Source organism: Muntiacus reevesi, chromosome 10 (genome assembly GCF_963930625.1).
Source record: "Muntiacus reevesi chromosome 10, mMunRee1.1, whole genome shotgun sequence".
NCBI lineage: Eukaryota > Metazoa > Chordata > Mammalia > Artiodactyla > Cervidae > Muntiacus > Muntiacus reevesi.
In genome coordinates this window covers 82,376,697-82,389,457 of record NC_089258.1, presented here as the reverse complement: position 1 = coordinate 82,389,457, position 12,761 = coordinate 82,376,697, and the positions used below count along the sequence as shown (strand labels likewise).

The 12,761-nt window shown below is 43.1% G+C and overlaps 1 pseudogene; it reads left to right on the top strand.

Annotated features, from left to right (window-relative positions):
• The first annotated feature begins 5,332 nt into the window (after positions 1-5,332).
• Positions 5,333-5,903, top strand: LOC136176925 (glutaredoxin-2, mitochondrial pseudogene; annotated as a pseudogene).
• Positions 5,904-12,761: the final 6,858 nt, after the last annotated feature.

The following is a 12,761-nucleotide window of genomic DNA, read 5'->3' as shown; positions in this document are numbered from 1 at the left end:
CATGACTCCCTCCCTCACCTTCTTCAGGTCTTTGCTTAAACATCACCTTCTCAGCGAGGCCCTCTGGACCCTTTATATAAAACCCCCTCCCCCTGCACCTTGGCTTTCCCTCTCCTCTCCTCCGTTTATTCTCCCCCTCAACATGCATGTCTGATATCCCCTTTGTATTATTTATTTATTGTCTGTCAGGCCACCCCCCACCCCCAGAGGCTTTAAGCCTGCTGCGGTCGGGTGTCCCGTCTGTTTTGTCCACGACGAGGCTCAGTGCGTGTCCCAGAAGGAGAGGGGACACGGAGTTTACGTACGTGCCCGTGCGATAACTACACAGAGCCGTGGGCCTACGGGCCGCCCAGGTGTCTCGGGGTAGAGAATCTGCCTGCCAGTGCAGGAGCTGTGGGCTCGATCCCTGGGTCAGGAAGAGCCCCTGGAGGAAGAAATGGCAACCTACTCTAGTATTCTTGCCTGGAAAGTTCCATCGACGGGGCAGCCTGGCGGGCTCCAGTCCCTGGGGTAACAAAGAGTCGGACACGACCGGGCATAGCACAAGCAAAACGGACCTACACCTAGAACAGGCAACATAGCAGGCAAGCCGTATAACTACGGATAATACAGAAAATCTCATTCTAAAAAGTCAGAGGAGTTCAGAAAAAAGATATCATGGTTTTCATCTACCTCTTTATGAGGAAGCTGGGTGTCGTGTTTGTGGAGGTGGTGATTGATTATGAAGTCAGCTTGTGAAGTTTACCACCAATCAGACTGTGAACTTGGCAAGTTCGGGGGCCCTGCCAGGTCTTAGCCATTCCCCGTCTCTTCCTCCCTAACGGAGCCCCAAATGTGTTTGGCTATCTGTCTTTCTCCAACAGATCCCGAGGATGCGGTGACTCACCCCTATCACTAGGAGAACATCCTATTTCCATCTATGTTTCCTTAATGCTACTGAGCATATATTAATGAGTGCATTTGGCATTCAGGTGTCTTTGAATGCTCAAATCTTTTGCCTATTTTTTTATGGAGTTGTTTCCTTTTTATTGCTGAGTTGGAAGAGCTCTTTGTATATCCTTGATACAAGTCCTTCCCGAGATAATATGTATTATAAATATTTTCTCCTGGTCTGTGGCTTGCCTTTTTTAAATATAGTGTCTTTCAAAGAGTAAAAAAAAACAAAAGAGAGGGATGGGCAAGGAGAGGGATTGGGGAAGCGAAAGAAGGGTGGGCTTCAGGAAGCAACAGAAGGTCCACACCCAGATTCCTCTCCTTGCCCTCAGCCAACCAGTGAGTTCAGAAACACTTGGGACAAATACCACGGATATTCCTCATATGTGGAATGTAAAATATGATACAAGTGATCTGATCTACAAAACAGAAACAGACTCACAGGCATAGAAAATAAATTTATGGTTACTGATGGGGAAAGGATGTGGAGGAGGGTTAAATTAGGAACTTGGGATTAGCACATGCAAACTACTATATACGAAAAAAATAAAAAGCAAAATCCTATTGTACAGCACAGGGAATTATATTCAATATCTTGTAATAAACCGTAATGAAAAAGAATATGAAAAAGTATACATATGTATATAGACAGCCTTCCTGGTAGCTCAGCTGATAAAGAATCTCTGCAATGCAGGAGACCTGGGTTCCATCCCTGGGTCGGGAAGATCCCCTGGAGGAGGGCATGGCAACCAACTGCAGTATTCTTGCCTGGAGAATCCCATGGACAGAGGAGCCTGGCAGGCTACGGTCCACGGGGTCATAGAGTTGGACACAGCTGAAGGACTAACACACAGTGTTATTTATTATTGGTCAGTGGGGCCTGCCACTAGATTCTGTAGTTTTTGTAAGTGGAGAGGTTAATTTTGAGGGGAGAAATGGGGAAGAACGTCTGTAAGTAATATCACCCCACAGCCAATTGATTTCAGGTGCTTAGAAGTCAAAACGGCTTGAAGCCCTCAATTCTCTTTGCAGTGTGAGGGGTTTATGGACCCCCAAACCCCACAGCTAAATAGAAGTGTCAGAAGTCATCACAGACCAGGCACAGCTTTGAGAGGTGTTTTGAATTGGTCACAGGAGGCAGCCTTCCAATAACAGCTCTTGTGAGAATGCTTATTAAACTGGGCTTAATTAAAGGGTATTCAACAACTAAAGAAATGATAGTGAAATTCCGGCCATTTCCATGCTATACTAAACGATGCCTGGAGGTCTCCATCTTTTTTCTTTTTTAATTGGACTGTAGTTGGTTTAGTAGGTTGTGTAGTTTTGGGTGTACAGCAAAGTGACTCAGTTATACATATACCTACATCCACTGCTTTTTGTTTTTGTTTTTTTTTAGATTCTTGTTGCATATAGGTCATTACAGAATAGTGGGTAGAGGTCCTTGTTGATTATCTACTTCATATATGGTGTATATATGTTATATACTGTATATATTTACACACCAGTGTATGCATGTTAATCCCAGCCTCCTAGTTTATCCCTCCCTCTCCTCTCTGGTAACCATGAATTTGTTTTCTACATCTGTGACTCTGTTTTGTAAATAAGTTTGTTGGTATCCTTTACTTTTTATTTCACATATAATTGATACCATATGACATGTGTCTTTCTCTGTCTGACTTACTTCACTTAGTACGATCACCTCTAGGTCCAAATGCCGCAAATGGCGTTGTCTTGTTCTTTTTCATGACTGAATAGTATTCCACCGTACATCTGTAACACAGCTTCTTTATCCACGCCTCTGGTGGCCCTTGCCTTAACCTGAGACTTCACAAGCTGAAGTGTACATCCTTAGTGAAACAGTCCACACGAGGCCCGTATATTATCACCTGAAGAAAAATAACTTCTGCTGTTTTATAAAGGCGAGGTAGAGAGTCGCTTACTGGGAAGAGTAGGAACCAGCGTGTGTCTCATTCTGACTCTTTCCTTCAAAACGGCGTGCATTTCTGGGCTGGGCGTCAGGAAGGTCACTGTTCGTGGGTCGCTGCAGACTCACTTCTGGTGGGCGGGCTCATGGCCTTTCCCAGAGATGGCCCATCCGGGACACCCCTGGTAGTACAGTGGATAAGAATCTTCCCGCCAGTGGGGAGGACACAGGTTCAATTCCTGGTCCAGGAAGATCCCACTTACTTGGGAGCAGCTAAGCCTGTGCACCCCAACGACCAAGCCCGTGCTCTGCAACAAGAGTGGCCACCACAATGCGAGGTCCATGCACCCCAACTAGAGAGTGGCCCCACTTGCCACAACTAGAGAAAGCCCGCACGCAATACATACGCAAATAACAGTAACAGAGATTCCTCCTTCTAATGCCTGAAACCCACGCGTATGTCAAGTCACAAAGCAATGTGGGGTTAAGGCTGCAGGTAGAATGAGTTTGCTGATCGGCTGACCTGGCCACGGTGCGATGACCTGGGTGGGCCCGGTGCGATCACAAGGGTCCGTTTAAGAGGGAGGGCAATGAGCCTGAGAGGCAGAGAGACGGCAAGATGAGACGGACTTGACCAGACATTGTGGGTTCTGAAGATGGACAGAGAGCGTGAGCCAAGGCCCTGGGGCAGCCTCTGGAAGCTGGGGGAGGCCAGAAAACAGGCTCCCCCCTCAGGGCCCTGGAAAGGCCCGCAGCCCTGTTGACGCCTTGATCTTAAATCTGGGGAGAGCCGTGCTAGACCTCAGGCCTACAGAACTGTAAGACAGCGAGTGTGCCTTTTGGGACGCCACCATGTCGTGGCCACTGGTGACAGCAGCGGTGGGCAGTCCCGCAGGGCTGTGCTGCTCTCTGCATGTGTCCGGGTCTCCCTCCCACCCAGACCCTCACAGCTCTGCTTCTCCCCACTGTGGCCCTTTATGAGTCACTCATAAAGTGCTTCTCAATGCGGGCCATCTGACCGCAGCTAGAGATATTTTGGATGCATGATTGAGTGAAAGTTGCTTTGTCGTGTCTGATTCTTTGCGACCCCGAATTCTCCAGGCAAGAATACTGGAGTGGGTAGCCTTTCCCTTCTCCAGGGGACCTTCCCAACGCAGGGATGGAACCCTGGTCTCCTGCATTGCAGGCAGATTCTTTGCCATCTGAGCCACCAGAGATATTTTGTCACACTTGGGAGCTGGGAGTTTGCTACTGGCATCTCTAGAGGGTAGAAGCCTGGGATGCGGCTAAACACCCTGTAACGCACAGGGCAACTCCCCCCGCCACCCACCAAAGAATTATCCAGCCCCAGGTGCCAATAGCATCACTATAACCAATAGCCAATATCCAGCCCCAAATGCCAGTAGCATCACTATAGCCAATAGCCAATATCCAGCCCCAAATGCCAATAGCATCACTCCTGGAAAACCCCACTCAACACACACATCAGCTATACACAGAATAGATGGGCTTGGGGGAGAGGGGCCTACCTTCAACCCCCTTCCTTCATCCCTCCCCCTGCCTTTTTTTGAGTGGGTGGGGAGGTGGGGCAAGAATGTTGTCTTGCTTTGTTTACGCCATGCATTCCCAAGTGGGTAAGGAATAGTGCCTCCAAGGGGATGAAAACTAGTTTTTGAGGAGTAAAAAAGATACAAATATTACAATGGTCTGTGGCCCTCTGAAACTCAAGCCCACCTGACAAAATCTTATTCCTTGGTATTTCATTTTTTGCATTACAGACAATTTAAATGATATTTGGTTTTTTCCCCTTAGGTGAGTGACAATGAAAACAAATGTTGAGAAACACTGACTTCCACTGAAGTGTCGGTGGAGATGGAGAACATCAATGTTTTTTTCTTCTGATCTTTTATTTTTTTGTTAGGTTCAAGGGAAAAGTAGCCATAAGCTTTTAGAGTAGTTGCTGTATTGTGTAGCAAAGAACATGATTAAATGTTTTTGCAAGCTAGAAAATTGTTTAAAATATGTATGCTTGTGGATTTTTTTAAAATGGACATAAAGATATACAAACATGCCGTTCCAATGCTAACATCTAATTTAAGATGTTTTCTCCTGTTTTTTCACCTCTTCTTCTAGGACAGGTCATTAATTTGAAGAAGGAAAATCTAGTAGAATGCCACAGTAATGAATATAATCACAAATACTGGACATTCTAAAATAGAATATTTTCAGTTTCACACCACAAAATACTCTTGTTTTCTATTAAGAGTACTTCAAAATTTACCTATTTATGTATTATTTATTAACACGCTTAAGGAAGGTTTCCTTCTTTTTTTTTTTTTTCAGCGACATCAGTAGTTGAATGGACGGAGGTTAAGACAGGTTTCTAAAGTTAGCTCAATCTCCCGGCCCGGGTGCTGGCCCGCCTGCTCGCTGAGGCCCCGCGCTGAGACCATGTACTGGAGCTTGGCGCCGCTGGTGGGGACTTGGCTCGTCCGGGTCAGGAGCAGCTCAGCGGGCCGGCTTGAGGGGCCAGTGGGAATTTCGGGCTCCGGGATGGGGAACAGCACATCGTCATCTTTGGGAAACGCAGCAACTGCTCCCGTGAATCAGATCCAAGAAACCATTTCTAATAATCGTGTGGTGATTTTCTCCAAAACATCCTGTTCTTACTGTACGATGGCAAAAAACTTTTCCATGACATGAATGTTAACTATAAAGTGGTGGAATTGGACATCCTTGAATACAGAAGTCAGTTTCAAGACGCTCTTCACAAAATGACTGGTGAAAGAACTGTACCACGAATATTTGTCAATGGAACTTTTATTGGAGGTGCAACTGACACTCGAGGCTTCACAAAGAAGGGAAATTGCTTCCACTAGTTCACCAGTGTCATTTAAAAAAAGTAAGAGGGAAGAACTTTAGTGATGTAAGTGCATACAACTTTGCTAGTAATATGTCACTATATATTTAAAATGATGTTGCCTGATAATGCCTTTTAAATATTTGAAGGTGTTTTAAATATATGAATTATCTTGATGAAAAGGTTGTAAAAATAATGAACAATAAATCACTGTGGAAACAAAAATAAATAAACAAATAAAGTTAGCTCAAGATAAGGCAAAGTACTGACCAGAACTTTATATTAGCCCAGTAGAAATGCGGAGGGTTTGTATTTGTGTATGTGCAATAAGGAAGCACAAATCTGACTCCATATTGGATCCATTTCTTTTACTTTAACCTTTCCATTGCTTTTGTTACAAAAAGGATGTGCCTATAAACTTAAATTATACACAGAGGCCCATCTCTGGGAATCCCGCCTCCCGGGTCATAAGCATTAAGCTAGAATACCTTTGTTTAACTCACAGGAAACATCCTAACCAGGCCCATCTGTGAATGACTGCAGGGCGGAAAAACTGAACACGTTCCCGCTAGAGGCTGATGGAACTGGGAAATGTCTGACTTGACTCCCTTCCCTTTTAGTACAGAAGGACCCTGAATTCTAACTCAGGAAGGATGGGTCTTTGGGGGCATGAGCCTACCGTCTTCTGTCAGCTGACTTTCCGAATAAAGTCACTGTCCCTCAGGGGCCTTCCTGGTGGTCCAGCGGCTAAGACTCCAAGTTCCCAATGAAGGGGGCCAGGGTTTGATCCCTGGTCAGGGAACCAGACCCCACATGCTGCAACTAAGAGTTCGCATGCCGCAACCAAAGACCCTGCATGTTGCAATGACGATCAAAGATTCCAAGTGCCACAACTAAGACGGCACAGTCAAAGAAATAATCAAAAATAAAGACACATGTAAGTCGCTCTTCCTTGCCCCCAAAATTTGTCTCTCAATCAGGCCTGCTGTGCAGCGAGCAGTGTATCATCTGCACTTTCTTCCTGCCACATTGACGTGCAGAAACCTGTTTTTCAGGAAGAGAAATTAACATCTTTGTACCTTTCCTCACCTCCAGACAAGCCACTCCAACAGACCAAAAGCAAACAGCAAGCGTAATTGCATCCTTAAGGTTTTGTCCTGGGTCTGCAGAGAGAAGGAAGCCTGCCCCTTGGGCAGCTGTGGCCCGCGCTGTCCTTCGTAAGTGTAGAATGACACTTGTAATACTGATGCTCTGAATGATTGAAGGATTACTCGAGTTGTTCGAATGATGTCATTCTGCTGCAGTTCCTCTGGCTATTTGGCTTTCATACTGCAAATGTGCTAAAAATTTAGGTCCCAGCTTGAACTTTTTTTTATGCTGAGGTCAGCCTTGTGGGTTGCCTCATTATACAGAGCCTGCAGGGGCGACCCTTCTGGGCAGGCAGCCAGCACTCTCCAGGCAGCAGGAACAATTTCAGCTCAATTTACAAAGCAAAACAGAGGGATCTGGTTGATCTATAAAGACCAACTCTGCAAGAATTAGTGCAAAATGGTGATCAGTCACAGTTTGCCCATCTTGCTGAGAGAATAAAACACTCTTCAGAGATTGCATCCCTCTTCTTTCAATGAAAGCATCCACTCTTGTTCTCTTATTTAAAAAAAAAAAAAAAAACAAAATTCAGACTATTAGAAGACTTATTATCTAATGTTGATAGATTTGATAGATAAAATTTAATAAAAGATTGCTTAAGGGATGCATGTAATAAGTGATTTCTATATCCTGGGGAGACTGTAAGGTTAAACAGTGCTGACTGCCCCCAAGGACCCCATCCAGTCTCATTCATTCACTTTTTCTTTTGACCCTTGAAAGGTGATCTGAGATTTCTAGGTCCTTTAGGTTGTTTTTGCAGGTTATGCAAGCACAGATAAACTGGGTAAAGTCAGCATTCTAGTAGCGGAATTCTGCTTCTTTGTTGCTACCGAAGACTTTCCATCCACCAGAATGTAGGCTCAAATGAGCCGTGAGCATTGCTTTTCCCTTCCTCATCTTACTGCAGTGATGAAGCATCTGTGTTTGCTGTCTGTATTTGTTCTCTGTTGCTTCTATAACAAGGAACCACAGTGCAGTGTCATAACACCATACAAATTTCTGATCGTCCAGTTTCAGAGGTCAGAAGTCCAAAGAGTGTCATGAGAGGTGAAAATCCAGTTATTGACAAGGCTGTGTTTCTTTCCAGAGCATCTAGGGGAAGACTTTTTTTGTCCTTTCCAGCTTCCAGAGATTACCCCTTTCCTCGTTGGTGGTTCGTTTCCATCTTCAAAGCCAGCAATGGCCAGCCAGGTCTTTCTCAGCCTGCCCCATCATACACTGACTTTCTGCCCAGTAATTCCTCATTTAAAGAATCCTGGTGATTACACTGGCCCACCTGCATAACCCAGGCTAACCTCTTAGGTTTAAGGTCAGCTGATGTGCAACTTGAATGCCATCTGCAAGCTTAATCCCTGCTATTGTGAGTGTAAGATGCTCAGAGTTTCCAGGGAATTATGGCACGGTGGTGCATGCCTTTGGGTGTGTTGCTCTGCTTGCCGCCGTGTCTTTGACTGTCAGGCAGTAATGAAACCATTTAAACTTCAACCAGATTGCTCTCTCAGTGCTCAGTAAAGCTCTCCCTTCTTTCTCGTTTAGTCACATCTGCACAGACTTCACCTTCCCAGATCACGTGTTCCTTTCTCCCATCTCTGTTCATGCACTAGGTCCCCTCCTGAACTGCCTGCCCCCACCATCTGAATTTCTCCTTCAATTTCTTCAATTTCTTTCTTCTTCAATTTCTCCTTCAATTTCTTCTTCAATCACAAGACACCTCTTTAGTGATGGCATTTCTGACTCTTCCATGATATTTGTTCCTTCTTCCATTACAGGTCTTTCTTTACACCGTTCATTTGTCTATTCACAAGTATTTATTAAGAAAAAAATGTATTGAGGAATACATATGTGTCAGAAGAATGAAATGCACCAGTGAACAAGATGGTAAGTCCCTGCTCCCGTGTATTCCATATTTTAGTAGTGGAGATAATACACATGTACATAAGAGGAATAGTTTCAGGCAGTGGCAAGAATTGTGCAGCAAGGGTGGAATTAAATAGAAATCGGGCCTTTCTCCAGAAGGGGAGGACGTTGAGATACAATGTGGAGGACAGGAGTCAGCTTATGATGATCTGAGGGAAAACTATTCCAGGCAGAAGGAAGAGCACATGTAAATGTCCTGAGTTGGGAATGAGCGTGGGAGGTTGGCGATGAGGAAATGAGGCCAGGGAAGTGGGAAGTCAGAGAGAGCAGAAGGTGAGGTATTTTTTTATTTTTATTTTTAACATTTTGGCCATGCTGCATGGCCTATGGGATCTTAGTTTCCTGACCAGGGATCAAACCCTTGCCTCCTGCAGTGGAAGCTAGGAGTCCTAACCACTGGACTGCCAGGAAATTCCCTAGAGTTTTAAAAAATAGAAACCAATAGGCTACCAAAAAAAAAAAAAAACTCATAATGACTATAAAATAAACCTGACAATGGCTAAAACTAAACATGATAAGATTTGTTGTTGACTCAAAAGTAACAGAATTAAATCCTGCCAAAATGAAAATCTGCAAAACTTGGTTAGGCAGATGGACAAAATAAGTCATTGACAGAAATCCTAATGGTTGAAACTCTGATTGGGGAAAAAAATAATCAATGAATCAACTCTTTTAAGATTCTGAGGGAGAAATTTGATTTTTATGAAAAGAGTTCCAGCAAACAAAAGTGAAAATGGGAACAATTTGAAATAGCTTAACTTCACCATACACAAAACTGGTCAATTATTGATTAGTTCAGCAATAAATTATTCAAATCAAGTTGGCCTAATGGATTTGTCCAGTTAATACTTTCCTGCTGAAAATTTATCAATGTCAGGATAATTCTAACTAAAATGTATTCATAAGCTTGTCAAAGAATCAACTCTCTGTGGGTTTAAAATGACTGCCATTAAAAAATCTTATGGAATCGTGCTGGGTGAAGTGAGTCACACAGAGAAGAATGTCACTCGTATGTGGAATCTAAAATAAATGATACGGATGAACTTATTTACAGAACAGGGACAGACTCACAGACATGCAGACAAACTTATGGTTCCCAAAGGAGAGGGGGCAAGGATGGAGGGATGACTTGGGAGACTGGGATGGACTCACACACTGCTGTATATAGATGCTGCGGTCACTCAGCTAGAGCCATATATCCTGGGATGCAAAGTCAAGTGGGCCTTCGGAAGCATCACTGCGAACAGGGCTGATGGAGGTGATGGAATTCCAGTTGAGCTATTTCAAGTCCTAAAAGATGATGCTACCCTCAATATGCCAGCAAATTTGGAAAACTCAGCAGTGCCTACAGGACTGGAAAAGGTCAGTTTTCATTCCAATCCCAAAGAAAGGCAATGCCAGGGAATGCTCAAACTACCGCACAATTGCACTCATCTCACACGCTAGTAAAGTAATGCTCAAAATTCTCCAGGCCAAGCTTCAACAGTACATGAACTGTGAACTTCCAGATGTTCAAGCTGGACTAAGAAAAGGCAGAGGAACCAGAGATCAAATTACAACATCCGTTGGATTATAGAAAAAGCAAGAGAGTTCCAAGAAAACATCTGCTTTATTGACTACACTGAAGTCTTTGACTGTATGGATCGCAACAAACTGTGGAAAATTCTTCAAGAGATGGGAATACCAGACCACCTGACCTGCCTCCTGAGAAACTTGTATGCAGGTCAGGAAGCAACAATTAGAACTGGACATGGAACAACAGACTGGTTCCAAATCAGGAAAGAAGTACATCAAGGCTGTATATTGTCACCCTGATTATTTAACTTATATGCAGAGTACATCTTGTGAAATGCTGGACTGGATGAAGCACAATCTGGAATCAAGACTGCTGGGAGAAATATCAATAACCTCAGATATGCAGATGACACCACCCTTATGGCAGAAAGCGAAGAACTAAAGAACCTCTTGATGAGAGTGAAAGAGGAGAGTGAAAAAGTTGACTTAAAGCTCAACATTCAGAAAACTAAGACCATGGCATCCATCATTTCATGGCAAATAAATGGGGAAACAATGGAAACAGTTACAGACTTTATTTTTCTGGGCTCCAAAATCACTGCAGATTGTGACTGCAGCCATGAAATTAAAAGACGCTTGCTCCTTGGAAGAAAGGTTATGACCAACCTAGACAGCATATTAAAAAGCAGAGACGTTACTTTGCCAACAAACGTCTGTCTAGTCAAGGCTGTGGTTTTTCCAGTGGTCATGTATGGATGTGAGAATTGGACTATAAAGAAAGCTGGCCACCGAAGAATTGATGCTTTTGAACCGTGGTGTTGGTGAAGACTCTTGAGAGTTCCTTGGAATGCAGTTCATCCTAAAGGAAATAAGTCCTGATATTTATTGGAAGGACTGATGCTGAAGCTGAAGCTCCAATACTTTGACCACTTGATGTGAAGAACTGACTCATTGGAAAAGACCCTGATGCTGGGAAAGATTGAGGGCAGGAGGAGAAGGGGACGACAGAGGACGAGATGGTTGGATGGCATCACCGACTCGATGGACATGAGTTTGGGTAAACTCTGGGAGTTGGTGATGGACAGGGAGGCCTGGTGTGCTGCAGTCCATGGGGTCGCAAAGAGTTGGACACAACTGAGCAACTGTACTGAACTGAACTGAACTGATGTATAAAATAGACAACTAAAAGGAATCTGCTGTGTAGTACACCGAATTCTACTCATTACTCTGTTATGGCCTATATGGGAAAAATATTTTTTAAAAAGAGAGTGGATCTATGTGTATGTATAACTGAATCATTTTCCGTACACCTGAAACTAACACAGCATTGTGAATTAACTTTACTCCAATAAAACTGTTTAAAAATCCCATAGGTTTCAGTACTATAAATAAAACACACAACTAAAAGTGACTTACTCTATAGCACAGTGAACTCTACTCAATACTCTGTAGTGATCTATATGGGAAAAGAATCTTAAAAAGAGTGGATACAGGTATACGTGTAACTGAAATGCTTTGCTGTACATCTGAAACTAACACAACATTGCAAATCAACTGTACTTCAATGAACTTTAAAAAAAAAAAAATCCCATAGGCTTTAAGGCTAAATTGTCAAAATCAAAATGGTAAACTCCAAAGTTTTAAAAATGTAAAAATAGATTTTAATTCATATTTTCAAGTATTTTTAATTCATATTTTTGTTATAGCACTAATAAAAATTTTGAAACATTTGTGAAAATATACAAAGTAAAAAGAAAAAATTATCCATAATATCATTGAAACAAAACTATTGTAAATCTTTTGATATACTCTCCCAAACTTTTTTATGTACACATATTTTTTAAAATAGTTGTAATACTATTTCATAGGCAATTTTCACACTGATTTTGTCACTTAACAGTAAATTATCAATATTTTCATGTTACTATTTCACCTTCATAAGCATTCTTTTTAAAGACTGAGGAGAATTCAAATTTTCTTATGTTTGGGCAGTTAAAGATTTGCCAGGTTTACAGTAACATATTGTTGTTGTTCAGTCGCTCAGTTGTGTCTGACTCTTTGAGGCCCCATGGACTGCAGGACACCAGGCCTCCCTGTCCATCACCAACTCCCAGAGCTTACTCAAACTCATGTCCATTGAGTTGGTGATGCCATCCAACCACCTCATCCTCTGTCGTCCCCTTCTCCTCCTGCCTTCGATCTTTCCCAGCATCAGGGTCTTTTCCAATGAGTTGGCTCTTTGCATCAGGTGGCCAAAGTATTGGAGTTTCAGCTTCAGCATCAGTCCTTCCAATGAATATTTAGGACTGACTTCCTTTAGGATGGACTCGTTGGATCTCCTTTCATTCCAAGGGGACTCTCAAGAGTCTTCTCCAACACCACAGTTCAAAAGCATCAATTCTTTGGCACTCAGCCTTCTTTATGGTCCAACTCTCACATCCATACATGACTACTGGGAAAGCC